This window comes from Sinocyclocheilus rhinocerous, unplaced genomic scaffold, assembly GCF_001515625.1.
Source record: "Sinocyclocheilus rhinocerous isolate Xijiao unplaced genomic scaffold, SAMN03320098_v1.1 scaffold153, whole genome shotgun sequence".
NCBI classification, from domain to species: Eukaryota; Metazoa; Chordata; class Actinopteri; order Cypriniformes; family Cyprinidae; genus Sinocyclocheilus; species Sinocyclocheilus rhinocerous.
In genome coordinates this window covers 481,928-509,830 of record NW_015660878.1, presented here as the reverse complement: position 1 = coordinate 509,830, position 27,903 = coordinate 481,928, and the positions used below count along the sequence as shown (strand labels likewise).

General features: G+C 37.3%; 1 protein-coding gene across 4 annotated transcripts in view; it reads left to right on the top strand.

Moving 5' to 3' along the window:
* Positions 1 to 2,404: 2,404 nt before the first annotated feature.
* LOC107725686 (rho guanine nucleotide exchange factor 39-like) overlaps positions 2,405 to 27,903 on the top strand; it is a 95,367-nt gene continuing 69,868 nt past the window's right edge. The window contains exons 1-3 of one of the 4 annotated variants that reach the window (XM_016535054.1): positions 2,649 to 2,706; positions 2,785 to 2,934; positions 5,558 to 5,666. The gene's annotated coding sequence lies outside the window, so the exon portion shown is untranslated. Of the gene's footprint in view, positions 2,488 to 2,648; positions 2,707 to 2,784; positions 2,935 to 3,386; positions 3,626 to 5,557; positions 5,667 to 27,903 lie in introns of those variants that run through there. The other 3 variants (XM_016535055.1, XM_016535057.1, XM_016535053.1) reach the window with 3 other exon arrangements.

The window sequence follows — 27,903 nt, the reverse complement described above, 5'->3', positions numbered from 1 at the left end:
CAGATTTTATCCTGTATTTATGTCCTGTGGGACATCAACTGAGCCAGGTTGGCTGACACTGAGACAATCAGAAACAGGATGATGTGGCACTTGATGGGAACACGGTGGGAAAAAGCGCCACTTTCATCTGTGAACATCGTGGATGATCTGTAGCGATAATACAGTACATAACTAGCATAAATATGCAATTTCTTTCAGATCTTTTAGAACAAATACTCTATTGGCTAAAAAATGAATTTGAAATTGCTGCTTGCAAAGCTACAAGCAAATCATATAGCTGGGTTACACTTTAAAAACAAAAGGTAGCTATGCTAAAAGGTGCTAACAAAAAAAATGTGCTAAATACATTGAAGCTTTTTAACTGTAAGGATCTGAAATTAGGATAACAGGATGAATTTGTACAATAAATACAGCTAATAAAACTGAAAACACATTTATATCATTCTGAAAATTATAAACTTAATCATTTTATCAAATAGGCTTACTTCAGAAAAGATGACGCAAAGACTTAAATGATTTGAAGAATTGCTTATAGGATTGGTGAATCTTTTATTTGATCAGTGAATCATTTGTTTACCTAACTCAACTGAACAAACTGATTCATTAAAATGAATCAGACCTCAAAATATGAGATTCCAGAGCTTTAAGAAAAGCTTGTTAGATTTATTTCAATTGTAGAGGAATACACATGACAAAATATACCAATATACATTTTTTTAATCATGAAAACTGTTCTCTTTGCTTATCTCTTGATTACAATGATACTGAGGAAAACTTTTTAAATACAGCGAATGAAAAATATAGCTAATTTAGTAGCATTGCTACTTTTGTTTTAATTAGCTAACAAAAAAAATCTTAAAGTAATTTTGAAATATTGATATAAAGCATTTTCGTCAAATGAAAATATTCAGAAAAAAATAACATTATGAATAACTTATATGCTGTTAACCATATCCAGCATATATGCATATAACCAGGGGTGCACATACGTTTTTCAACCTGGAGATTTGGTTTGGTCCTCACACTGCACATAGTGTGACCCATTAAATATAACTATAAAAAATAAATTAATAATAGTGATAATCTTATTGCACTTTATTTAATATTTTTTTTAAATAAAATAATAAACAAAATAATAAAGTGTGATTATACTATTATATTCTAAAATAAAAAGGGAGTATTACATACAAATACAATTATATTATAGAAAACTTAAAAACAAAATGCTAATATTTACTTCTTTTTTAAAATATGAATTCCGTGTTTAGCGCTGCCGGTGCCAATTGAAAAGCGTCAGTCAGTGAATGAAATGTCACAGTTTTGCAGTGTGCTTTGAAAACGGCAGCGGGTAGCCTAGATTTATGCTTTCAGTTTGAATAGAAATATTATACAATACAGTTTGTCAATCTAAAACGGTAATTGTGCATTAACAGCTGTCAACCATGTCGGTACGCAAATGTGCGGTATGAACTTATTTACACAGTGCATTTTTTATTTTGGTCACGCATGCGGACCTGCGGACCACTTATGTGCACCACTGCATATAACTAACTGAATGTCGTGTTACCCAAAATTATATATAAATTAATTTAGCAAAATTATAAACAGCTCACTTCAAAAAATGTCACAAAACTTAAATGATTTGAATAATTCTTTATTCAATTGGCGAATCTTTTATTTGGTCAGTGAATCATTTCTTTACATGAATCATGTGAGCAAACTGATTCACTTAAGATTCACAAAAAGATACTTTTGTTTTAATTACTGTAGCCTCAGCCTCAAACGTCAAAGCCACGGACAAAAGTAAGTGAGATATTTAAAGCATAGAATCTTTACAATATGTCCAAGAATTTTTTTTACTTGTCTGTTATTGTGGCGACATTTCCACGCCCCTAAACATGACGCGACACAAAACGAAACCTGATTGGTTGCTTTACCTGGCCATTCAAAGGTTCCCTGGCCAAGGTTCCCAGACCTTTTGTCTGACTACACGAGACTATAATTACTGTAGCTCCTCCCTAAATTGAGAAATACTTTCTAAATGATATGTAAAACATTTTTGTCAAATGAAAAGATTGAAAATGACGTGCAGTATGCTATGTGTGCCCAATATAACTGCATATATCTGTAAGTGTCGTGCCAATTACCCAAAGCTCAAGGAATCAGTTCAAGATGGAGCTTTTCAACGGACTCTTTGGCTATCAACAAGCTTCCCTGCTGTCGATTTGCCATGCGAGAATCCATCCCTCTTGGTAATAAACAGAGTGCAGAAGAGAAACAGAGCGAGAGTGGGGAAATTAAAGAAAAGCAGACAGAAGCGTTTCTAGCTCATTCCTGCATTATGGTGCATTTCCATTTTTTCGCCTCAGTCTTAATCTCCATTGAATGACTGTCATCGCCCTCCGGCAGTAATTAGGAACGGACTCTGGACAACAACAGACAAGTTGGCCTAGCTTGTCTCAAGCAGCAAATTACCTTTAGCTTATGGTAAGCAATATTCCGTGCCAGGCAACTTTTACTGCTGATTAGCAATTAGCCCAAACTACCGGCAGCCGAAGAGCTAATGTTTAATTTGGTCTGCTAATGATAGTGCACGCATCTAGTGTGCGCAACCTGGGAGAGCAAACTCGAGGGAAGGGGGTTGGGTGTAGAAACCTATGGATTTCTTCTTAATTCCTTTTCATTTACAACCTGACAGGCCCTCAGGTAGTAAGGAAATTTCTTAGCGATTAGTAATGGCTGCCCCTTCAAAGTGGCAAACGAATGTTAATGCTTCTCTTCAAGGCCTTCGCCCAGAAAACACACACTCCTGAGGCTAAATAATCATAGTGTTTTCTTTCACGAGCACAAAATCACACAAAAAGGTGACAGCGAAGAAATTAGCAGCACTACGTGACCAAAACTACATGGACGCCTCTTGCTAATTGCTAAAAGGTGCATAAAATCAAGCATACAACTAATTAGACAAACACTTCAGGTCTTAAAGAAATTGAAACAGCATCTGGAGTGAAAGAACTTGACCTGGACTACACAAATCCCAGACTTGAACCCTTTAGGATGAATTGGAATGGCTAATGCTAGTCAGACACCATATTTAAAGAGTTACACAACTAAGAACTCTCAATGGCTGCTAAATACCTTATTTTCTGTAAGAAGGCTCTGTGTTTGTTTGCAAACATGAGCAAGCGGTGTCAGCGGGGGCTTCAAAGTGTCCCATAAGACCCTGCTAATCATTCTCATGTAACCAAGCACACACTTGTGGGCTGGACCCGCCAAATCAGGTGGACTAGCTGCAGCGCTCACTCAGAGCAAGTTCAGCGTAGACGCTTGTTAAGAATGTGCAATGGTTACCGTGGGAATTATCCCATCCCTCGAGGCTAGGGAGTTCTCGGCGCTAATGAACGGCAAGGATGAGGCTCGTTATCCTCCTCTGTCTGTCTGATATTCAGCCACAGTGTCTCATCTCGTACACGCGCCTCTCTCTAGTAAAGATGGAGGATAGACGGTGGATTTGGCTCTCACGTGGACCTGAGCTTCGAGATAGATCCCCAGTGGTACGGTTAGAATGAGAGATGATATTTCTCCAAGCAGCTGAAGGTCATCGTCAGCCAGGTTCAGGTTGCATGTAAATATGGTTGTCACTTCTAAGTGCTTAATTGCATACTGTTGAGTTATTTCAGTACCAAATTCATGCTTGTCACACTAAATTATTGTCTGTCAACTGGGAATATAGTGCACAAGTCGTATGGACCATGAGAATTTTGTAAAAAAAAATATATATTTTATCTAGGGTTGTCAACACTGTGTTGACTTGAAATATTAATAAAATATATAATTATAAATAAAAATAGTAATAAATTAGTAAATACTTTCTAGATAAAATTTTACCAAGTAGCTATGGCTTTTGGGTTTTTGAATATAAAAAACAAATAATAAAATATATATAATATATAATAAATAAAACATTTAAAAATCTGTTGATTGTATATGTGATATTTAATACAAGCAAATAAATGTCAATGAGTAAATGTTTTCTGGATAAAACTTTACTGATTCACTTTGGGTTCAGCTTTTTTACTTTGAATGTAAAAAACTAAATTTATGTAATATTTAAACGTTTTGAGACATATCTTCTTGATAATATATCAACCTTAATATATTTTCACAGTTTTTTTAAATGCCAAAATTATGCTTGCTTACAGATTTTAGGAAGGGGTCCATCACAAGTAACTCATCATTTTAAGGTCCATGGCATCAAAAAGTCTGAAACCCTCTGATGTGAAAGAGAGCAACCAGTACAATGAATCAAAGTTTCTCAGTTTGTGTTTTATGAAAGAAATACTGTATGGAAATACATGGGGTTTGGAATGGCATTAGGGTGAGAAAATGACTCTTATTGATGGATGATAATTAAAATAAATGACATTAAGTTATTCTGGAATGAATAAATGCCAACCCTGGATTTGAGAAGCAAGTTTAAAAACGATAAAGTAAAGTAGGAGCAAGAAAATCCACAATCCTTCCCGTAGGAAGCGATGTTGTAAACTTCAGGTGCTTCATGCAGAGTTTAAAGGAAAGCAGGTTGTCCTCGTTGACCAGTGTTGCATGTTGTTTGTTTACCTTTCTTTCCTAATTCTTCTTCCACCCTTTCTTGTTCTCTTCATCGGACACAACTGAGATACGGCCAAGGTGTGGTTTTGCTGCTTGGCAAGTTCAAAAGCAAAGGAATGTTTTCCTTTTCCTTTCCAAAGTCCACAAACCCAACTCTTTTTTTTTCAAATCTGTGTTTCTGATTTGTGCAGGCTCTTGGGAATGACAGAGGTGAAAAAAATAGGGGCCTGTGGAATCGAGTGGTGGGAGAGGTAGAAAGGGACAGAGAGAGACAGAGGAATGGGATAGAGAAAAAGAAAGAGAAGGAGAGAAAGCACTAGAACATGGAACTCTCTTACTCATCCGCTCGCTCGCTCTCTTTCATACACACACACAAAAACACAAAAAAGACTGACAGGCTGGAGCTTCAAAGCTTTAGCTTCTCTCTATCCTTCCTCTGGTGTGGAATTTCAATGCAGTATTTCATTTTTCATTGGGGGGTTGGGGAGGGCGAGGAGGTTGGGGCAGGATGAGTGTGTATTCTTTCAATGATCCACTTCTGTCCCACGGCGGCCCTCTTATAGTGCTGATGTATTTTAGTAAACTAATATCAACACAAATCCAGCCATGCTGCAAACGACCAACATGTGAGGTTGTCGTGACGTTTAGGGCACGTTTTATATGGAAACTAAAAATTCAGTGTAGCAAAATGTAGCAATAAAATTGCAATTTACTAAATATTTTATTTTATTTTTTAAATTATTATTTTTATTATTTTATTTACTTATTTAGGTACTCATCAGGGATTTTCCCCATTAATTTCCAACATGAGCCAACATGATATAAAATGTGTTTTTTTTTTTTTGGTAGCTTTGAGGTTATCTTTGTGCTGATCTACTCCTAAATGTTGATTAAATTCACTCTTACCGGATTTAAATAGCCTATTTGAAATGTTTTTCTCTTTCAGGAAAACGGAGCAGTGATGACTCATCCTGCACTACGCAGATTTTTTTGTCCAATCAGATGCTCTCTTGAAGAAGAATGGCCCGCCCCCTTATGCCACATACAACCGACTAGTAAGTAATAATTCATGGCAGTAGCATGGCTATTAAAAAAAACAAATACAAAACACAGCTGATCTTTTCAAATGGAAATGCATCGCCAACACAGAAAACACACTTTTTTTTTACTTGGAAAAAAAAAATTAATAATTATTTAAAAAAATTAAGCTTATTTTATTTCAGATATTTTCCGAGACAACATTTATCATTTTCTTTCAGTGGATGTACTACAATAACTAAAACTAGAACTGAAATAATAATTTAAAAACTATATACGTATAATATGACAAAAACGCAGAACAAATTAAAGCTTTAACAAAAATTCAAATGAAATATGAAAATATAAAAATAAAAACAAATTTAAACTATTACTAAAAACTATTAACATATCTCAATGAAATAACACAGATCTGAAAGAGCTTTACTTATGGATAAAATCCAAGTATATTAAATATTTCATTTTATTTTTTTAATAATTATTTTTATTATTTTACTTATTTATTCAGGTACTCATCACAGGGATTTTTTCTCCTTAATTTCCTTGTTACAAACAGCACAGGTCACTGTGTCCGCCTCTCTGTAAAACTGCTCCTGTACAAAAATGTGATAAAGAAACCATGGTTTTGTTCATTTCCTTTTGGCACAGAGAGAGAAAAAAAAATGTAGGTGTCCTACATAACTTTCCCATTGAGATTATAAGTTGTTAGAAGATGCACAAGTCGCGACAGATGTTGTTCAGTATGTAAGATGTATCATGTTGTTGTTCCTTTAAAGTTAACGGGCACAAAAGTCTTCTTTTTTTAAACAATCATTTGGCACTTGGCGAGAGTTTATTTTGGACTCTCTATATCATCACTTTGTACAAATTTTCAGTAAGTATTATTTTTTTTTATTTAACAGTATAAACTAGAAAAATACAAATCCCGTACACTAGTCAAGTTGCATCATCTCAAAAACCTTGACGACATTTTAGTCAGTAATAAGGTTAAATTTGTTAACATTAGTGCATAAGGTATCATGAACTAATATAGAATACTTTCACAGCAAGTATTAATTAAAAATAATGTTCAAAAATAGCATTAAAAATAAAAACAAGCAAACAGAAATAAACAATATTATATGTATAACTTAACCTAAGTCGATAAATGACCTAATTTTCTTTGACTAATTTTTACAAATTGAACCCTATTACAGTGTAGCCCAAAAAAATCCTGCAACACACTTTTTAATCCTTCAGATTGTGGCAGGCTAAAATCCCAGACTCTTAAACTCTCTAGGTTTTTTTTAACAAATTGTATCCATCTCCATCACCCGGTTGGTGGCTGGCCATAGACACCTTTGAGCCACCATTATTTTATCTTAGCGTACTTAAAGCTCTGTAGGATCCACAAGCCTTTGAGGGTAAGTGGTGCCTCTAGTGGCACATCAAGGAGGTGAGAAGAGGCTGAGAGTTCAATGCTCAGGGGTACCTCGGCTATCTCGACCTCGTCCTGGGGTGCTGCCCATGAGGGACGTGTCAGCGTGTTGCACATATGATAAGGAAAGGTCAATCTGCTACCATCATCCCATGGCCCAAGGCCTTCAAAAATACCAGAAGAGAAGTCAAAGATACATAATATATCTCAAGTTTTCCTCACTTTAGGCCCCAACGTTTAAAAAACGTCAAACCCAGCATCGCATTTTCTCATATATTCCTTCAGCAACATTCACCGTTTTAAGATTCCCCTCCTCGAAGCACACAATCACGCACGTTCTTCTTGGTTTTATTCTTCTTGGTTCTTCTTGGTTCACGTCTTCCAGCCCCCACCCCCCGAACCATCTTGCTCTGTTATTTCTGATTAGCTGTAAACGAGCAAATATTTTCCCAGTGTTCGCCAGGTTAGATCCCCATTTAATTAAACTGGCTCATTATGTCGCTCTCTGATTAGTGGAGGGGAATCAATTATTCAATTCACAAACATGGGCCGCAGGAGCTGGAGGTGCACAAAGAGCTGCTCATTTAATTCCAAGGACACTAATTAGCTACAAAGCAAAGCTGCAACTTTCTGTGTCTCTCCCCCCACCCTCCTTCCTCAATTACCGCGAACGTAGGACACTGGGTGTGAGGAGCGGGGAGGAGGGCTGAGGCAGACGAGAAGAGGAGAGCATGATGGGAAACGTAGGTGGGGCGGGTCAAAGCATTCCTTATTTGGCAGGAATCCCGTCTTGTTAGCGGGGTCGAGATGTTGCGGACGGCAGTGTTATTTGCTGGTATGTAGATCGGACGGAGAGCTAAGCATCCAGGAAACGACCCGAGGGGTTTCCAGCAGCTTCAAACTCAAAGGCCAGCCACTTTTGTTCTCCGCAATCAAACGGCGGGCAATTATCCGAATTATTGACAGCAGATTTCTCATTTCAACTGCAAATTAAGGCTATCAATAAAGTTTTCTGATGCAAAAGTGACTAATTAACCGACGGAGTGGAGCTCTGAAGCCGTGTTGTAAAAAGAAAAAAACTCCAGTCGGTAGCACGTAGTGGAAACACAGGGGAACTAATTAGTTTAATTATCAAAACAGCTAATTAAAATTACACAGTTGCCTAATTAGCTCTGTGCTTCTTGCTGTCTCTCTTTCCCTGTCTCTCTTATTTCCTCTTTGCCCTCTCACTCTTTAATTGACAGGTTGAAGTTAAATATAAAACAGGAGGAGAGAGAGGGAAAAGGAGAGGAGAAAACGCGTATGGCGGGGTACCGAGAGTTTAACACAACATATGAGAAAAGTGGAGCAACAGTATTGTTAATAGAAAGGAGAATAAAAGCAAAAGTGTATATTTCCTTTCTCGTTGCATTTGTGTGGGTGTGTGAACAACGATATGGTGACTGATACAGTACATGATTGACATTACAGTTTCCAATCCAGTGTACTGCAGGTGAAAAGTCAAGCTGTTTAATATTGTTGATGCAACAGCATTCGTTTTTCTTTTCCCGAACAGTAGCAGAAATTATTTGGCAGAAGAAAGGCACAATACGAGACTACTCTAAGATACGTTTACTGTATATAAAACCGTGTGTTGAGGGGCTGTTGTCACAGTAAAAAGCACCAGGGCCTCTCTTGAATGGTGTGTCTCTGTGTATCAGATCGGCCTCTGAACATGCAAATAGGCCGGAGGCCTGTCCTACCACCTGGCTCCTTTTGGCCATGCTGGTATTTTTAGCAACGCTAATCAGGCAGCTTATTATTTCTTGAGTTCACAGAAACTTTGAACTCCAGACTCCCTCTGCCTAAAAGATTCATGAAGGCCGGGCATCGGGGGACCTGCTTAAGTTTGCAGTGGGGTCAGAGATCGGCGTTATCCCTTCGGCAAGCGCAGAAAAACAAATTGCATATGTTAAGGACATGCCTGGTACATAGCGCATTGTTCAATTCACTCTTTCTTTTCCCAGTGTCCATCTTATACCTTAAGCTAGTTTTTAGGCTATACAGAGCTAACACAACAGCTCAATGAATAAGGGTAATAATAGACAGCCCCTAAAATGCCTGAATTGGGTTGTTTGGTTGACCTTCAACTACTGATAGTTTTAATTTTATAATAAGTTTAGTTTAACATTAACAACACTGATTTTGTCAGAAGATGCATGAGACCCATGCTACATACATATATTATATATGGCGTGTATAGACCATTTTAATGAGTCATTATGAACTGTCATTGAAAAATAGCTTTTTCAATAGCTTTTTCATTTCGGAGTGAGCTGTTCCTTTAATAATTAAGCTAATTTCCATTTTATTGTTCCATGTGTAAGAAAGTTTGAAGTGAATTCTTCAGCACATTTGTAAACCACGGGACTTTATTAGATTGTGGGTGAATATGAAGGGTCTTCCAAAGTGAAGGCCTTTGTGTATAAAATGCAATCTCATCCAGGCATGCCGGTGTGGAGGGACGCATGTAGATTGCAGGGTGAATTGCCTGCAAAGCTGCTGTCCAATTTGAATTGTCAATGCGTCGCCGTTCCATTTGACTCATACGGAGACCACTTTGGCTCAGATAGTGCAAAGACAGATTCCATCAGGTCCTTATCTGTTACAACCTGCATTGGCTGCCATTGGATTCAATAGTGGCCAATAATAATGTTATTTTTTAAACATTAGGATACCTGAATTTATTTTTTTTTTTTTTTGCATTGGTCAGCAGCGGGGTGTATGGGGATGAGAAAAAGGATATAAAAGGGAACCTTATTCTACATTGTTTTTCCCACCTCCTGTTGTCCGATGCCATGAATAGTGCATTATTCCAATCATTTTTCTGACTTTCAAGAGGAAAAAGTAATTTTATCTGGTAAAGGATATATTTTTTCTTTCAGCCGGCCCATCCCAAGAGTGCATTGTGCCGGCATCACTGTATTGATACATCACAAAAGCCAAGCGCAATCATCATCTGTGAAAGATCCTCTGAGACCAATTTAGACCCCAAAGACTTTGACCATAACATTTAAATCAGCAAAACGGACTAATTTAGTGTTGGCTATGATAGTCCTGAATACAATTATTGTACTCTCAACATGGCAGAATTCATTAAAATAGCTATATAACTGATATCAGTGTAGGTCCAATATTTCCATAATTTCCTCACTCTAAAATAATTGGACCTAGATCTCATTTTAAGGCCATGGGAGAACTTTGATGGGACTCATTTGCAATGAGGGTGTCTTTTTCAAACAAGACATTAATTAAGTTAGAGTATCCGCTCTCCAATATTCTGCCTTATATATATATTTTTGACAGCTTTAAGGAATTAAAGGAACGGTTCACTCAGAAATGAAAAATCTGTAATTATTTATTCGCCTTTATGTCATTGAACCAACATGTATCACTCTCTGTCTTCTGTGGTACATGAAGTGCATATATAGAAAAATCTTCATGCAGCTCTTTTATTATAAACCATTTGATAGCTTTGTTTAAGGAACGTGCTGATATCGAAGTCATTGTTCATTGCTAATATTCCCCTCCAGTGAACTGTTAACTCAAGATTTACTATGACAGACAGGTGAACTTGAATGGCTTATGACTTTAATCTTAAAATGCTATGACTTTATTCTTGTAATTTGACTTTTTCCCCCAAAAATAGGAAATTTTTCTAAATTTATAAAAATGTTCATTAACTATATATATTTTTTATTAACAATTTTATTAATTAACAATTTTTATTTTATTTTATTTTTTAAAGGGACAGTTCACTCAAAAATGAAAATTCTGCCATCATTTACTAACCCTCACGTCATTGCAAACCTGTATGTTTGGTACAGTATGGGGGAAAATGCTGTGAAAGTCTATAGCTACTGTTTGGTTACCCACATTTTTAAAAATATCTTCTTTTTTGTTTAGCTGAAGAAAGAACCTCATAGAGGTTTGCAGCGGCATGAGGGTGAGTACATGATGACAGAATTTTCATTTTTGGGTGAACTAATCCTTAAATGTTTGACTTTGTCATAAAAGTATTGTAAAAGTTATGACTTCAAGCTATGACATTCTCAAGATTTAGATATTTTAATTATATTATCTTATTTAAACTATTACTACTTTAATATGGCTTTATTCTTGTAATTTTGACTACTTTAATATTGATGTCTATTCTAGTAAAAGTCCAATTTCAAAATTACAGCTTTATTCTCAAAATTTAGTTTTTTAAAGCATTATTATTTTAATGTGGCCATTGTGTTTTCATTTTTTTTTCTAACTTAAAGAGTCAGTTTGATCTTTCATTCTAAAGAAAAGAGCTGCACAAAGATGATTCACAGGTTTGAAACGAGGTAAGCAATGACAGAACTGTCATCTTTGGGTGAATCATTCCTTCAAAATCGCACATTAAAAATCTCCTTTCTCGAGATTTCCTCTTTAAAAAATCTGATTTTCACTGGTCCTAGGAATTCCCATGCGTAAATGTAATACGAAGTTCTCCAAACATATCATTATGAGTCGTAGTGGTACTATTCCCAGTTTCTTAGCGTGCTAAGGAACGATAAAAGCGAGTCTCAATTTGCCTTCATGTTAAAAGTTCAAGTCAAATATTCATCCTTTGCCTGAATCACATTCCGATTTTTTTGTCCTCTAGAGTCGAGCGTGTTGGTATCAAGTCAAACAATGTGTGCATCTGTTCAAAGAGTCAGAATAAGATGGGTGAAACTCTTTAAGAAAAGCCTTTTTTGATTGCTTCAGATGCAGACGTTCGTCTCTTGGAACAGAACAGAGCTGTCGCAAACTCCATCTTATTTACATTTTCTTTTTTTCCCACCCCACACACATACGCCGCACTGTTCCAGAAACGCAAAAGGGAAGGGAAGGAGCCCAAAAAAAGAGTGTCTTTCAATGCCAAGGTGCCAGGGCCCTCTTTTAAGCCGTAAATGTTCTGACGCAGGAGAAGAGAAGGCGATAATGAGAGCTGAGCTCCTTTCCAAGACGTCCGTATTGTTTTAATTGTTCGAGCCACATAACGGAAGAGAAGCGAAGTCTCTGAGCCGCAGCGCCAACATTTAAAAAAAGAACAAACCTGGCTTTTTCCAATGTGTTGGAGCAATTATGTACAAACCCTGTAATTATGCATATCTTTTTGAAACATGTAAAGCTGTATGGAAATGAGTCTGGGCCGATTTAACTCCACACCGCGCACCCCCCACCGGCAGCGCATTGTTTGATATTTCAGACAGTTTTGGAGAAGTAATGGGGACTTTAAGTCAAGGTTTTGCGCGAGCATGTGCGCGTGCGAACGTGGGTGTGAGCACGCTGAGCTAAAAGGGGAAGCTTTAGGCCGTTTATTGCGGGAAACGGTGAGAAAGTGCTACAAAAACACACCCCGTGCGAAACTCCTTCCCTTCCTCCTGCTTCGTCGTCTCTTTCCCCTCCCCCTTCGTGCACGAGGTCCCACCCTTAATTAAGTCTGCTGGGGTTTAAAAGTGTTGAATCTTGTTTAAAGACCATCTCAGCACATTTAGAGGACCGCGCGGGTGCACGCGCACGCATGTTAATCAGGCCATCCGCTGGCATTTGAGTGGAAATCTTATTTTCAGACAGATTCACCCCCCCACACACACTTGTTTTCCCAGCGATTTCTGAAAAGATGCGGCGTGTCTGGAGATGAGAAAGCCGGGCCGATTGTTCCCGGCTGTAAGTGAGAATATCTCTGCTCAGCACCTCTGTTTCGTGCAATTACCACTCATTAATCCTTTCAGAAAGAAATTCAATTACTTTTATCAAGGTTATTTCATACATGATAGACAGCGCTGATGCGAGGGCACAGTGAAAGCGGGCGTTTTGTGTTTCTGGCCAAATAATTGAGCTACGCTTGCTCTTCCAGGAGAATGGTCTTCCCAGAACCACGACAAAGCGACTTGTAACAGCTCCATGAGCAACCAATAATGGGGACATTATTCCGGTTCACCAGGAGCTAAGCACCTGTTACTGCTCTTCAATGCAGAACCCACACTGACATTTAAAATTTTCATTTTCAACATTGATAACAGCTTATTGGCAGGAGTCGGCACCGGTAAACCGACGAAGGCTCTTTAAATGCGCGCAAAGTGGCGAGATTAAAATCAAATAGGTGTTTAGGTTTTCTTCCTCCCCCGTTTCTTCATTCCCTTCTTTTTCTGCTTGACTTATCTGCATTCGTTCCCCTAGACCCTCTCTCAGGAAGAGCAGTGGAATCTGGGTAGCTTCCCCCTCCCTTCCGCACCAATTACCCCTGGATGGATTTTTTTTGGTGTGAAGCCGGATAATTGTGTAATTATCTGGCTGAAATGGGAAGTCTAATGTGTTAAAGTGGGATTTTTTTAAGCCGTGGTGTAGGAGGAGTATGGCAGGACCAACCTGCCAGAGAGGTGGATGCTCAACCAAATTGATAAGTGAGGAGATAAGTCCCACTCGGCTGAAGTACAGCCAGAACCACCAATTCCACATTGGAGAAAGTCAGGAGACCCACAAATTGATTTTTTTTTTCTTCCTGAGTGGAGTAAACCAATCGAGATAATCAGGTGATATTAGGGGTCCATATGTGCAAATTCATATACTGTATGTATATATATATATATATATATACTGTATATATAAAGAGAGAGAGAGAGAGAGGATAGGACATTAGGATTTCAGTCAGTGTATTTCTGTTCAGTAATTAAAATGAGGATGCACATGATTGATTCATCACATCCTTGCATCAGTTGTGTTTAAAACTGCAGAATCTGACTCCGTTTCACTTTATTATGCACATTAAGTGGTGATCACCAAGAAAATAATGAGTGTGACCTCTAAACCTCTAAATATCTTAACCTGAGTAATATAGCAATAACATTCAGATGAGTACTCCACTGCTCTAATCGATAAATAAAACAATGAACAAACTATCAAAACACTGAAATTCCGAGGAGATTTGTTCCCATTTAACGAGAACAATATTACATTGACCCTAAACCGCTTCTCTTCACACGTGATTTCGCGCTGGTAGATCTTGGCTCCAAGACAAAGCTGGTGGTAAACAGCAACTTGTGAAAATGAGGGTTTGGAGGGAAGAGAAACAACACAATGAAAATTCAGGGGAAAAGCAACATGAGATATGTTGTCTCCTTCAGCGGTTGTTAGGAAATAAATTGCTTTTGAAAGTAGAAATGTTTACCTCAATTGAGAGACGTTTTATGCCCTTGACAGGAAATTATTTCACAGCTTCTCTTGTGGTTGCTCTTTCCAATGGTCATGTTTTCTTAACCTTACAAAATAACTTGGCCTCTACATTCACCTCGAGTATAAACACTTATTCTGTGTTTTGAGGCCTCTCTCAACGGGTACCTTAACTAATTTCTTTCTTCTGTGGAGGAACTGCCAAGACAGAATGGATGGAAAAGAGGCGTGCTGCTATTCTGACTACTCCCCATATTTGCCCTTTGTGTTAAGTATGCAGCAAGTAAATCGAATGTAGAATTGCACTGACAGTCAAAAATGGGACGTTTTTTACTCTTTAAATTTGTATTAAAAGTATGCACCTTGCTTCCATAATATTGCAGTTGTTGTTGGCAAAACAAATCATATGAACTGTACAGTTGAGAGTCAAATTTGTTTATGGCTGTTAATGTTAGGGTAGTGTAGGCACCGTTGGCCCATTGTTGGCTTCCCGACCAATTTAGAACTTATCGCTTCAATTTAATTGAGCATGTGGCAGAACTTGGAGGACAGACGGAGGACTTTTGAGCATATAAGGTGAAATCTGAGGGTACATCAGAGCGGAATATTGCTGCTATTCTGTGTTAGTCTGCAGCTCTAATGATTAATTTTATTGGAACACATTTTCATCTGAATAGCATTTGAAAAGTTTTGAACCACAAACTTGAACAAACAGACTGTGACAATGATGACAATCATTTCAGACACTAGCAATAACAGACACAAGTCCAAGCCTCTAAACAAAACAGAATAGCTACAGACCTATATACATAAGAAATATCTATATTTTATGTATATAAATGTTTAAGTATAAACCCATTCATTCATTCATTCATTCATAGTAAGATTAATTTATTAATTCAGATTCATTCAGTAAAGAAATACGTTCAGTAATGGATCATTTGACTGCATTTATGAATGAGTTAGTGAATTATTCAATTAACTACTGCTTGAGTAAATAACTCGCTTAACGGCATAAGCCGTTTTTGCATTTTTCTACATTCAACATTTAATAAATAAACCAAGTGAACGAGTGATACATAGATTCATTACTGTCTGTACGCTTTGTTCAGAAACAAAACACTTGACTCCATATAATGAATGAGTTGTGAATTATTCAAAAATGCAAATTCATTCAGTAACAAAACTGAATGAGTGAGTCATTGAAATATTCACTCAACTAATTTGTTTAAAACAAATTGCATGTTATTTCCGTGTTTTTTTAGCAGGTACTACTTTGGCTTCGTTTCATTTTCTGCACTATTTTGGCAACTGGCAAGATTGCATCTATGATCTAAGATACTCAACATTTAGTTTATTGAACATTTGTGGGTGTTTGTGAGAAGCTTTTTTTTTCTGGAACAGATTATCCAATGTAGACTGTCTTCCTGGTATTTGCATGGTGCTATTGTCCAATATTTGTTGTGTTCTGTTCTTTTCTTGAGATACTGCTGTAATAGTTTTCATATTGTACATTTAAATGGTGAATATAGACAGAATCTGGCTTGTTATGAAAGGCACAGGCATAATGTCTTTCTGTCAAATGTTCAAAATTAATGAATGAGTCACACCTGGGAATCGAGATTTCATCTATTTTCACTTAAAGAGGCAACATCTATTAGCACCTCACACTTTAGCAGCAGGCGTTTTAAACAAACAACGTGCTCCATCAGACAAGTTAATGCTTTTACAGATCATACATTCAGTTTTACAGCGGATATCGGCGCAGCCTCTTTAGATAGAGAAATGGCACAACAGTTTATCGAGCTCCTCTCAACCACAAACACAGGTAAACAAAAACACAATGGCACTCCAACCAAAAGGGCCTTGTGTACAGCTGACCTCTCTCAGTCCTCGCTGTAGCATGTTCTGTTTAAAATGAGCCATGAAAGCGACAAATGATGCTAAATTAGGCGCAAATGGACCTGGATTGTACTAAAAAGTTGAATGTGGACATCTCAAACTATAGTGCTGCTGTCGTTACAGCAACAGAGGGGCAAGTCTGACATTTTAATTGAATTAAAAATTGAATTCAACATTTCACTCAGTTTTATGCAGGTAATATCATTTTAAAATGAGTTAAAATTTTCAACAATAATGCAAAATGAAAGCATTTCACTAACGGTCTCAAACTTTTGAACCTCTTATTATTTTACTGTGAATTTAAGATGAGTATGCATTTGAAACAAGATTCCCAACTTTAAAACTTGGAATCTAGATTAATGCCACTGCAAGGAAAATGCAGCATCCTCTTGACAACATCACCAATAATCCTGATTGAATAGTGATGATGACTGTCATAAAGGCTACGGTTGTCTGATCAAGTTACTGCGTTCCAACTAACGACGACAACTGCAGGGAAAAAAAGAACTGACGATAGCTAATTAGCAAATCCATAATGTTTCCCTACTTTTAAGCATCTCCCTCGAGGGTGTTTTGAATCATTATGCAAATGATGTTGTCAAATGTCAATTAGTGCAGGAAGAAACTCTCATGATTTATTATTTTCAAGAGTACTTTTGCAGAGAGAAACTTCTCCCACTTAGTCATCAAAGGAAATGAAAGATGAGATATATGTGTGGGAAGAGCGCACGCAAGTCTCTCTCACCCGCTGTGGGGAGCGAAAACCTTCATTTGTAGGCAAAGGACAAGGGAACGCTTAAGTGGTCCACTCTGGGACCACACCAAACAGACCTATGACATGCGCTGTTGTTTCAACTGGTGAGGGTTTAAACACAAGGACTCTACACTTGGATGCATTTTCGGCTTTTTTAATGCACCGCAGATGTTGTAATTAATGTCACAGACAAAAGATACTTTTTTGATGTGCCATAATTGCGAACAAGGACATAAACACATCAGGAGAGCTTGTTTGACAGTTGAAGGATCCTCTTCGTTTTTCGTTTTTTGTTCCCCAGCGTGTTTCATTGGCATGACAAGAGTTACGCTTCCAAAGCTATTCACAGTCTCGTGTGAAGGGCATTTCTTAGCAGCAGTGCAATTACCCAATAAATCAAGCAATAAAACACAATGTCGGTTGTCAATTAGGCTTTATAATTGAATAATTATTGGACAAAGAGTCAAGGTAGGGTGATTAAGGCTGTGGTTCTCCAAATGTCACAAAGCAATTGAAATGAATTACACAACTCTAAAACGACTCCTGCGATTAGCTCGCAAAAAAGCCTTGCTCCGTTTACTTTGTTTAGCAAAGCCTTCCTCTTCATTCTCTTTGGTTCTTTCCCTCTGAACTCTCACTCGCTCTCTACTCGTTCTCATCGCTCAAAGGCTCTGGCTTCTGCAAAGTGGAGTTTAGAGGTTTCATTGCTATGACTGCATGCCTTAATTAAAAAGTAATCAAAAAGTAATCAAAAGTAATCAGTTACATTACTTTAATAAAGTAATTTAAAAAGTTCCACTACTATTACATTTTAAATAGGGTAACTTGTAATCTGTAACCTATTACATTTCCAAAGTAACCTTCCCAACACTGCCGAGGACACAAGTCTGTGCCTAATAAACAGAGTTAAAGGCTACGTGATTATTGAGGAAAACTGTAAGTTAATTTCTTAATGCACCTGCAACCATTTTTGTGCTACGCTTCACAATATGGTACAACATATGGACTTGATCTACTGTAAAATGTATGTTATAGATCGAGCTAATTGAGGGGTGCTTGGAGATTAGCTGAAAAAAGTACCGGGCTTCTTTTTCAAAACCCAATTAGGGATCACATCAGGGTTGTTAGGTGAATTATTTATTCATTATCCAGTGGTACATTTAATGGGCCAAACTCATTTAGATGCTCATTATCAATCTTGGCAACAGATCATATTATCTGGACGTTTTGATCTTTCTGAAGCACAACCGTGTACAGAATGAAGGTGGAGCTCTGTGGAAAAAACACCAACAACATGCCAGATCCTGCCTTTGATTAAACATTGAGGATTGGCCTCTTGCTGAGAACAGAGTCATGGACGGCTCAGCAGACTTTCCCTGGACTCCCGTGAGTCCACTGTCCACCGCAGCTGGGGGCGTGGTTACAGGTGCCTATCCAACAGAAAATCAGTACAATTAAAGTAGTAGTTTGTAGTTTTAATATATATATATATATATATATAGAAAGCGAGAGAAAGAGAGTTTACATTGGCAGTTTAAAAATTACATTACAGCCAACTAATAATACTCCAAACCTCAGATTTGTACCGAGGAAGAAAATACACCACAAAAGGAAACTTTGAATTGGGGTTTGGAAGGGGTTTTGATTGGCAGCATATGCTAAACATCAAGGTTGGAATTAATAAGAACATGCTGATTCATGTTTGTCATAGATCTGTTAAGTCTAGAGGGATGGGGTCCCTACGTAAACCGTGTCCCATTTTGATAAGAAGTACAAGAACAGAATGAATATATAAATGAGGGGTTTGGTTGCCAGACGCACATCTTCATGGGTAATTTAGCTGCATTTCTTTTTATTTGCTTGATATGCATAACAAGGCGATATAATTTCACTTTTAGGAGCTTAGCCACATATATGTGTCAAAAGTTTTACATGAAACATAAAATGCTCAAAGTAGGAGCTCAAACTAGGATATTTCTATCTGGTTTCTCTGAGAGAGTTGCACTACTTTTAATGAAATCAGGACTGCCTGTAGGTTGGACTGTTTTTCCAGTAGTCCTTATATGAAAATTGAGTTTTCAGTTAACAAGTAAAGTTTTCTAAAAGTGTATATTTATTTATTGTGATTGGTTGTCTTGGGGAGTTTGGCATGAGTTGGTTGGTTTGCATCCCAGTTTACTTCCATAATTTAATGCATTTGCATGTAAAGTTAACATAAAACTTGATTTTATCCATCAAGAATCGATTGGATCACCAGCTGTCACCATTTTCAGTCAGTTGAGGAATTACATCAGCTAGAAAGAAGTCATTAAACATGATGGTGATTACATGCTTTAAATTTCAAAACCAGACTAAAAAAATACTATAAAGTTGACTTATGCACTATATTTGATGCCATTTGATAGCTTTGCATAATGATTAGACTACAGTAACTTGTTTTCACATCTACTGAAGCTCTCATATCAAATATGATGACTTGTGGCGAAATGTGTGATTTTTGTTGTACCTCAGAAGTTTAATTGTCAAACAGGTGGAAGCCTGTTCAGAAGTTGAAGGATACCAACTCTAACCAATTAGCCCAAAGTAGATCTTTATTACTGTACGTCTTTCATTCCACTGAAATGCTTTTCAAGATAGCTTTTAATGAGAGCTCCTCTCTTCCGGTATGTGCCGTTAGTGAGCTCTATCAAGTGGTATAAATCTTTAATTTTCGAGATCAGCATTAATGGCCGAAACAGCCTAAGATCTCAGCTCGGCTTCTGCTTTTCATCCTCTCCGCTGGTGGAATTCCAGAGGGGGCTGCGCTCAATCGTTTCCTCCCCTAAGTACACAAAATTAGCTGCTTATCTGTTGATCTCCGTACATGATCCCTATGAAATCCTTTCTGTGTGTCCAAGGCTACAGCCTTCACAAGAGCCTATAGGAACCTCGTTGGTCTCTGTTTCGCTTGTGCTCGTCCACTCTCTCGCTCTCTTTCGCTTCCCTGGCCCACAGAGGGGAAACTAAGCCTAATTAAATTGCTCTCAAAGACAATGAGGACCAGGCTTCCACCTCTTATGCCTCCCCTGTCACTTCCAGGGGCTTCAGGCAGACCTTAAGCCCCAGTCCTTTACCAAGCTGCTTGGAGGGATTTCACAAAAATTGAATTGTCATTCACATCCGCTAGCCTCGACGTAATACAGGCCGATGCCAGAAACCATGGGAGCAGAATATGCTAGAGAAAGTTAGAGGCTCCTGAGTAGATTACGACGAAGTTGAGTTGTTTGCTATGCCTTTGAGGTCCAGTTCAATACCGTTCCAGATCTTTCGGAGCCACAACCCCGCATCTGCTCGTCCACAAACGGCCTCCTTAATCTCGCCGCATTTGGCAGCGTTAATGAGCGCCGGCTGTGGAATTAAGCTCGCCTCTGCCCGTTAATGCCGTCTACGAGAGCCCGAGAGTGACTGTAGCCCTCGTTAGCACTGCCTGCTCGCTATTGATTGTACCGGGCCACTAGGGGCTCCCTACCTGCAGTTGACTTTGTACTTCTCCAGGAGTTGTAAGGGGCTGCCGAACAACAGGGACCACGCACATCTCAAACAAGGTCTATGAAAAGCCTATCAATTAGGCTTTGAAGGTCAAGCAAACTCTCTCTGTGCCCCCTTCTGCAGTTCTGTCTTTTTCTTTCTCGCTCTCCCCTGCCTGGACATGCTCATCTCGAGCTGGCACTATCTCCAATGCTCTCTCACTTGCATCGCTCGCTCCAAAATACATCTGAAGACTCCATTCAATTAAATATCTCTCGGCTCCAGCTGCTCCCTAAGTGAAAGGTCAAGCAAGTCCAGGAGGCTAAAAGAGAAAGGCTTGGCTTCTTCAGAAAGCTCCCCTCTCTCATCCCCTCTACCTCCCAACAAAGCCTCCCCCAAGCCTGGGCTGTCTCTTAATGATCCCCACTGGTCAAACCCTAACTAGCGATGACAGTTCCTCCCAGAAGCACCTCTGCGGATGGGAGCCGATCGATCAGTTGGAGTGAAAAAAATACACATAATGATAACCCGCAGACATAATGTCAAGCCCTTGTGCCGTCCCAATTGGTTGACATTCAGGTGGATAGAGGGGAGGGCCAAGTGCCGAGACCTCAAAAGAGAGGTGCAGTGGTGCGCTCCTTCACACCAAGTGAGGTCTGTTAACCCCTCTCAAGTGTGACCTCTAATTACCTGATACGTGGCCTGAGGGAGTGTAAATGGGATGGCCGTCAACTCAAAGTGACCTAAATACCATCACGTCAAAACAAACACTGGTAATTGCAGCTCATTACTAGGGCAGTAATCCAGCTATACAGGTCTAGTAACAGAAAGGAGTTTGTTCTTTTGTGAAATGTTAACCATCTAGTGGTTCTCAGACTTTTCAGACCAAAGTAACACCTTTGAGTAAATAGGATGATAATAGTATCAGCAAGTCAAAACAGTGTTCCCCAGGGGTTAAACTGGTCTTGAAAGGCATTTCGGCCACTTAATGGCCGTTTGCTTGTCAGTTCAATCCATCCATACATGCTCCAGTCCAGTGATTGAACTAATTTAGCAAAATTATTTTGTGAAAAGCGCAATATAGGTAAATTTGTAGTGATCTGAAATTTCTTCATGTTGATATATATATATTATTATAATAGGGGGTACAAAAAAGATGCACTTAATAATGCATGATTATTTTTTACATTGTGTTTTAAAATTTCCTTTGACTATTGTGCAGCAACAGTGTAAAAAGTTAATTATTTGTATTAATATATATTTGTATACATTACATGAAAATATATTGAATTATAATTTTATTTTTTTAATTTTTACTATTACATCTCAATATATTCATATAATATATTATATGTTTATGTATTATATTTTATTATTGTATTATATTTTTTAAAATCTCAATTTAACACTTGGTATTTTTTTATTATTTTTTTTAAATTGGCTTTTTCTTAAGCAAGCACTTTGATTGTAAGTATTATGATTCCATATAGTTTTTCATGTTATTATTATTATTATTAAGTGAGTTATTATACAAATTGTACAGTCCAATACGAACTTGTCTCAGGCTAATGATCATTTATATGCTAAAATGCTTTAAGAGCAAACAGAATAATGTTTCACCTTCATTCATTCACCTCAGCTTTTGCTAACATCTTTCAGCAGTAGGAGTGTATAATGCTCCGCACTTTACCCATTCCCATCTTACATTGTGCAAGGTCTATTCAGGGCTATTCAGTTCTGCCCCTGAAAGGCCAGTGTCATGCAGAGTTTAGCTCTAACCCTAATCAAACACGCCTGCCTATAATTTCCAAGTAATTCTGAAGAGTCCTTGCTTATTCAGGTGTGTTTGATTTCAGTTGGAGCTCAACACTGTAGGACACTGGCCAATTAGAAGCATTTAGAGTTATTAGAGACGGACAAAGATTACTATATAAATCAGAAATGACAAATAACACATGGAAAAATAAAACTGCATACTTTTTTTTATTTTTTTTTTTGTATTCACATTTTTTTGTCATGCCACGTAGCACTTGGGTGTGCATTGCTGTAACAAGGTAACCACTGATCTAGAAAAAATCCGGGTGACATTTCTTTGATTGCCTCTAAAAACAAAGTATTAAATCACAGTTTTGAATCCAAGGCTGAATTAATGATGTTAATAGTGCAAGTACATGTCTTCACGTTCACCTCAGAGGGAAAGACTGCCTTTTCACACTCAAACTTCAAAAACAAATGGCTCCGGTGGGACCAGGCACCCGTACGGGTTCGTCTTACAGTGCGATGCTTTGGTAATCTATTTCCCCATTTAATTGCGAGCAGACAAGTGGAACCATAGATCTGCTCTATGCTGCTCGACCCAATACATAAGCGCCATTGATCAGTCTGGCTTAAAAAGTGGTGCCACTTTCCAATCCCTCACTGAAAGCAGGAGAGGCACTATCAGAGGAGTTGATATGATACACCAACTCCTGCCTGCCACCCCCTCTCCATTTCAGATTAAATTCAGGGTGTCTCATTTTGGATGGGCGGCGGACAGACGGCCTGACTCCAGCGCTAGATGAGAAAGTGTTGGGCTGGGCCGCCCCCCCTGCCCCGAAGTCTCATCAATAGCCACTGGAATGGCAGCCAAGCTGCTATAACACAGGACGCCTGTCGCTTGTATGCTGATTAGAACAGAGCAGAGGGATAGAAAGCGCCAAGGAGACTCTTGATCAGTACCTGTCTCTGTCTCTCTTTTGCTGTCTGTCTCTCCAAATGCTAGGACAGACTGGTGGGGGATCGTATTTCCCATACTATCAATACTATCTTACCTCGGTCCCTGCCTCCTCCTGGTTTCATAACCTTGTGGTACACAGCGTCCTCTTAATTAACATCGTCGTCTCTGGACAAATGAAAGGGGCTATTTTTTACTGCCATTGATTTAAATGGATTGCTCACCCAAAAATAAAAATGCTGCGATCATGTATTCTCGATGTCATTATAATAATGTAAACGCAAATTATTTTTTATAATTATATATTTTTATACATTATATCTTTACAAATGAGGTTATATAGCATTGTAATTTTTATATATTAGATTTTTATTTTAATGTATTATATTTTACTATAGATTATTTTATAACATTATTTATTTATTAGCTGTTTTCTAGAAGTATGTAGCTATACAGTACTTTCACAAAAAGTTTCAAACAGCTTCACCACCACTTGCAAAATCTCAATTTACCTCTTGGTATTTTAAATAATAATAATAATAATAATTATTATTATTATTTGAAAATTGTCAGGGCATTGACTGTAAGTTTTACTATATTCCATATTATTATTATTATTATTAACGCTGTTGTCTCTGGACTACTGAAAGTGGCCATTTTTAATGGCATTGATTTAAATGAGTTGAATTTGAAAAATTCAGGTTCTGTAATAATTTTTTCACCTCGATGTCATTCCAAACTCAAATTGTTTTGTTTTCTTTTGCTAAACACAAAAGATATTTTGAAGAAATTCTGTCCTTATGAAAGTCAAGGGACCCCAAACTTTAAAAAAAATAGCGTAAATATGCTAATATAAACCTCAAATGTCAGCTGATTGCAAACTTCATTGGTTCTTGCACATCATGTGACCAAGCATCATGACATTTGAGGGTTTTGTTGCCGTATTTGGTGTAGCTTTTGTTCTTTTTTGAGATTGAAAGTTTTGTGTCCCATTGAATGAAAATCATGCAGGTTTGCAAAAACATGAGGGTGATTAAATGATACCAGAATTTACATTTTTGAGAGAAACATCCTTTTAATTGCACTTTCTTCTATTAAATGTGTCCCTATCAAATGCATTCGCCTCAAACCTGAAGTTGTAGGACTTCAGAAATTGCTTCGAATATTAGTTTTGCTCACAAGAGAACCAGTTCTGACTCTCTTCCAACGATGTGACAGATTTGTTGTCAGTAGCATTTACCACCTTAGGCAAGCGTCAGCCAACATATTAAAGTTAAAAGTATTGAAGTAGAGGGGCTCGTTTATTTTCCTAAATTCATCTCGTGCGGGAAAATAAATAGAGGAGGACAAGTTATGGCCATCGGATATTAAGTACATAAAGATTGCGATATTTAGCTTGTATCAGTTACGGTGAACTGGAAAAGTGCTGTGTAATTTATGACAAAAATCGGATTCCTCAGTCAATCTTCTTTGTCCCTCATCGATCCGAGGGTCATACTTTCCCTTGTGTCAAAAACAAAACAAATGTTGCAGTGCTCTATGATTTCTCATTAAGTCCATGTCTCCAATGGTCTCCAATGGTCTGCAGACACTCCCACAAATCAATAGCTCGGGGTCCCTATGAATTGCTATTGTGATGATGAAGAATTGATCTTTCCTCTTATGGGAATGTTTTATGTGACAGAGAGACTGGTCACATATTCAGATATCACAAGCAGTGCATGATTTCAGTAAACACCGAATCTATTCCTGGATTTGAATTTCCCATGTCCTGTGGAGAAAACGAAACGTTATACTATTGTATAAGTGTATCAATTTACTAAATAGGTCCACTACTGTTACAGAAGCAGTCGAAACTCACTGAATACTTAGTATTGCATTCAAGCATGTGGTGAATAATTTCAGTACAATCCGACTTGGGAAAGTTCAGACCAGCTAGAGTTTTACAAATCTATAACAAACTTCCACCAACCATCAAAACTACGTAAGCGAAGTGGCATATTTCCAGGACTTCTACAGGTGCCGTACTCAAAGTAAGCCATTTCCTTTGGCTCGACATTCTTTGCTTGATTTCTGAAAAAGTCCCCGCTTGCTCCCTTTGATTGAACTCAATGGGATTACAACAGAGTTAATCGTTTCTGGGTTTGTCCACTTATTACCATGTGAACTCCCCCTCGGTGCCCCATTGTTTTCCGCCCTTCCATAAAGATTACCTTGAGCACAGTTTGGAATTGCTCTATTGTCTCCGTCAGAGTGTGGGAGCTTAATGAAAGCAGAGTGGCAGACTTCACAATGTGTGCTCATTAATGAAAGTGCCGCGACTGCCTTTAAAAATTGAATTGCTGCTTACCCTCAGATTGATCTATTTGGGACTTGTGATTGTATGTAAAGCCCCCCCATCCTCAAATGTACCTTCAAACACTTACCAGCTGGAAAAAGAGAAACCGGCACCACAGGCCACCTGCAAGGTAACCCAGACGAGGGAGCCAGACTTTTTAAGTGTCTGTTTTACAGCAGCTGAGTAGCTAATGGCTTCTATTATACTGTGAAATTAGAATGCTTTAACATTATAAATAATCACACAGTTGCTACTTGTCTGCACAAAAGACATTTTTTAAGTTATAATTTTGTGTCAGATATTTCTGCATGTTTATAACAAAAGGTATCTAAGCAATTAATATGTATTAATATAACTTTTTAACTTTTAACAGTTAACTGAATATTGCATTTGTGTGTGTGTGTGTGTGTGTGTGTGTACACGCAGTATATATAATGTAATCGGAATACTTTTTGGTTGCTTTTAGATCACTTTTGACCTAAGTCGTTTATTACATTGATTTAAATAGGATAATCTCGTACCATATTGGTATAAAAATACAAAGAGTAAGAAAATATATTCCATTCATTGTAATTAACAACATGAAGTGCACTAAATATTACATTATGTCAAGGTTTCCCAAATCATAAAAACAAGTCATTTTAGAATAAAATCGATCAAAATAAAACACTTACTAAAAAATACAATATTTTATTTGTTTACCTGCATGTCATGTGACCCACAGAGAACCGTGAACATGCAAATGTGATACTTAATTATTCAAATATCTATTTTAAAATCATGAATTTGAATTTAACATGAATTTGTGCATTTTAAAATGGTTCATTCTTTGCGTGAATGTCCACAAAACTGAAAGACTTTCTAAATGTATATAAGCGGTAGGCTATTTTAGAAAGGAACACTTAAAAGTTGAAAAAGAGGAATTAGGGAGAATCATTAAATTATGAATAATTGCTATTGTTTGAATAATATACAATCTAGTAATCAATTACAAGTAACTGTAGTCTGATTTCAAGTATTTTAAACTGTAATTTAATCGAATTACATGTACTTAATTTTTGGAATCTGATTACGTAATCTAGATTACATGCAATCAGTTACTACCCTGCTCTGTATGTATGTATAAGAATAGCACTGCTATTGTGTTTTGTTAGTTCTGCACTTCAGTGAAAACTCTTGTTATATAGCTTATTTACATCGTTTCTAGGAGTTTGTTAGTTATAATGAGAGTTTGGTGCATAGATATTTGTTGAAGTCTTTGGCGTTTTGAGTGGCATTGAGTAAATTTCTTCTGCTCTGGTGAAGTAAATGCCTCTGATTGGCCATTCCATTCATGTGCTCAACAGAAACATCTGTGATTGGCTACAAAGCTCAACGCTGCAATATCATGTTGTAAATAGAAACCTTTGACACAATGTATTTAGATGGATATAGAATGCTGCAATATACACCTTTTATGATTAGTTAATTTGCGTAATTGTGATTGTTTCAATTAATTATGTAGTCCTACTGTAGGATGAGGTTGAACAAAAATTTATATAAATCATTGCACTCAATTTTATACAGAAACTGCAACTATTACTAATAACAAGGTGGTGTTAATAACTGGACACATCAGTTGAAAACAGTGCTACATATGGGATCACTTCAAACTTCAGTGAAGCAGCTGGGATTGACTTACTAAGAGGTATGTGTCCTCCAAAAATGAAAGGTCAGTCAGTTTAAGTGCGGCATAATGAGACATTCCAACATGCAACTTCAGAAAAGGTGTTCATTAACTAGAGTGTTTTTAATGCAGTCCCTTGAGTAAGCCCATGTAGTGAAAAGGTCTTTGTTTATTGATGATGTGTTATTTTCACCATCATAATGAAAGCATACTTGTGAAGAGAAGACCTTTAAAATAGGAATATTTTTAATTCCTTTAAAGATAATGTTAATAACATTAGGTTGAGTTGCCATCTGGCCATTGAGATCACGGAGACACTGGAGTTTAGTGGTAGACAGTGTATTTGAAGCAGAATACGCTGGGTCCAAATGACTCTTTCCTGTACCTGTCAATGACATTTATGCTATTTTGTTGTCTTATTATTAATATATATTTTTATATTACTTTTAAATATGATATTATTATGAATTGATCTGGTGGCTTAATGCGAGTAATATTTCACAAATCTGATCAATTTTTTTCATATATGAAACACCATGGAAAATGTGGTCATCACGTATGGCGGCCCAAACCAGAAAAAAATCAAATAAAATATCATTTCCATTTAACTCAATTCATTTTTGTATACATTTTTTCCTTTATTTATTATTTTCTATATTTATATTTAATTCTATTTATTTTATTCTTTATGTGTAGACAGACAATTTAATTTATTTAAATTGAAATTATTTAA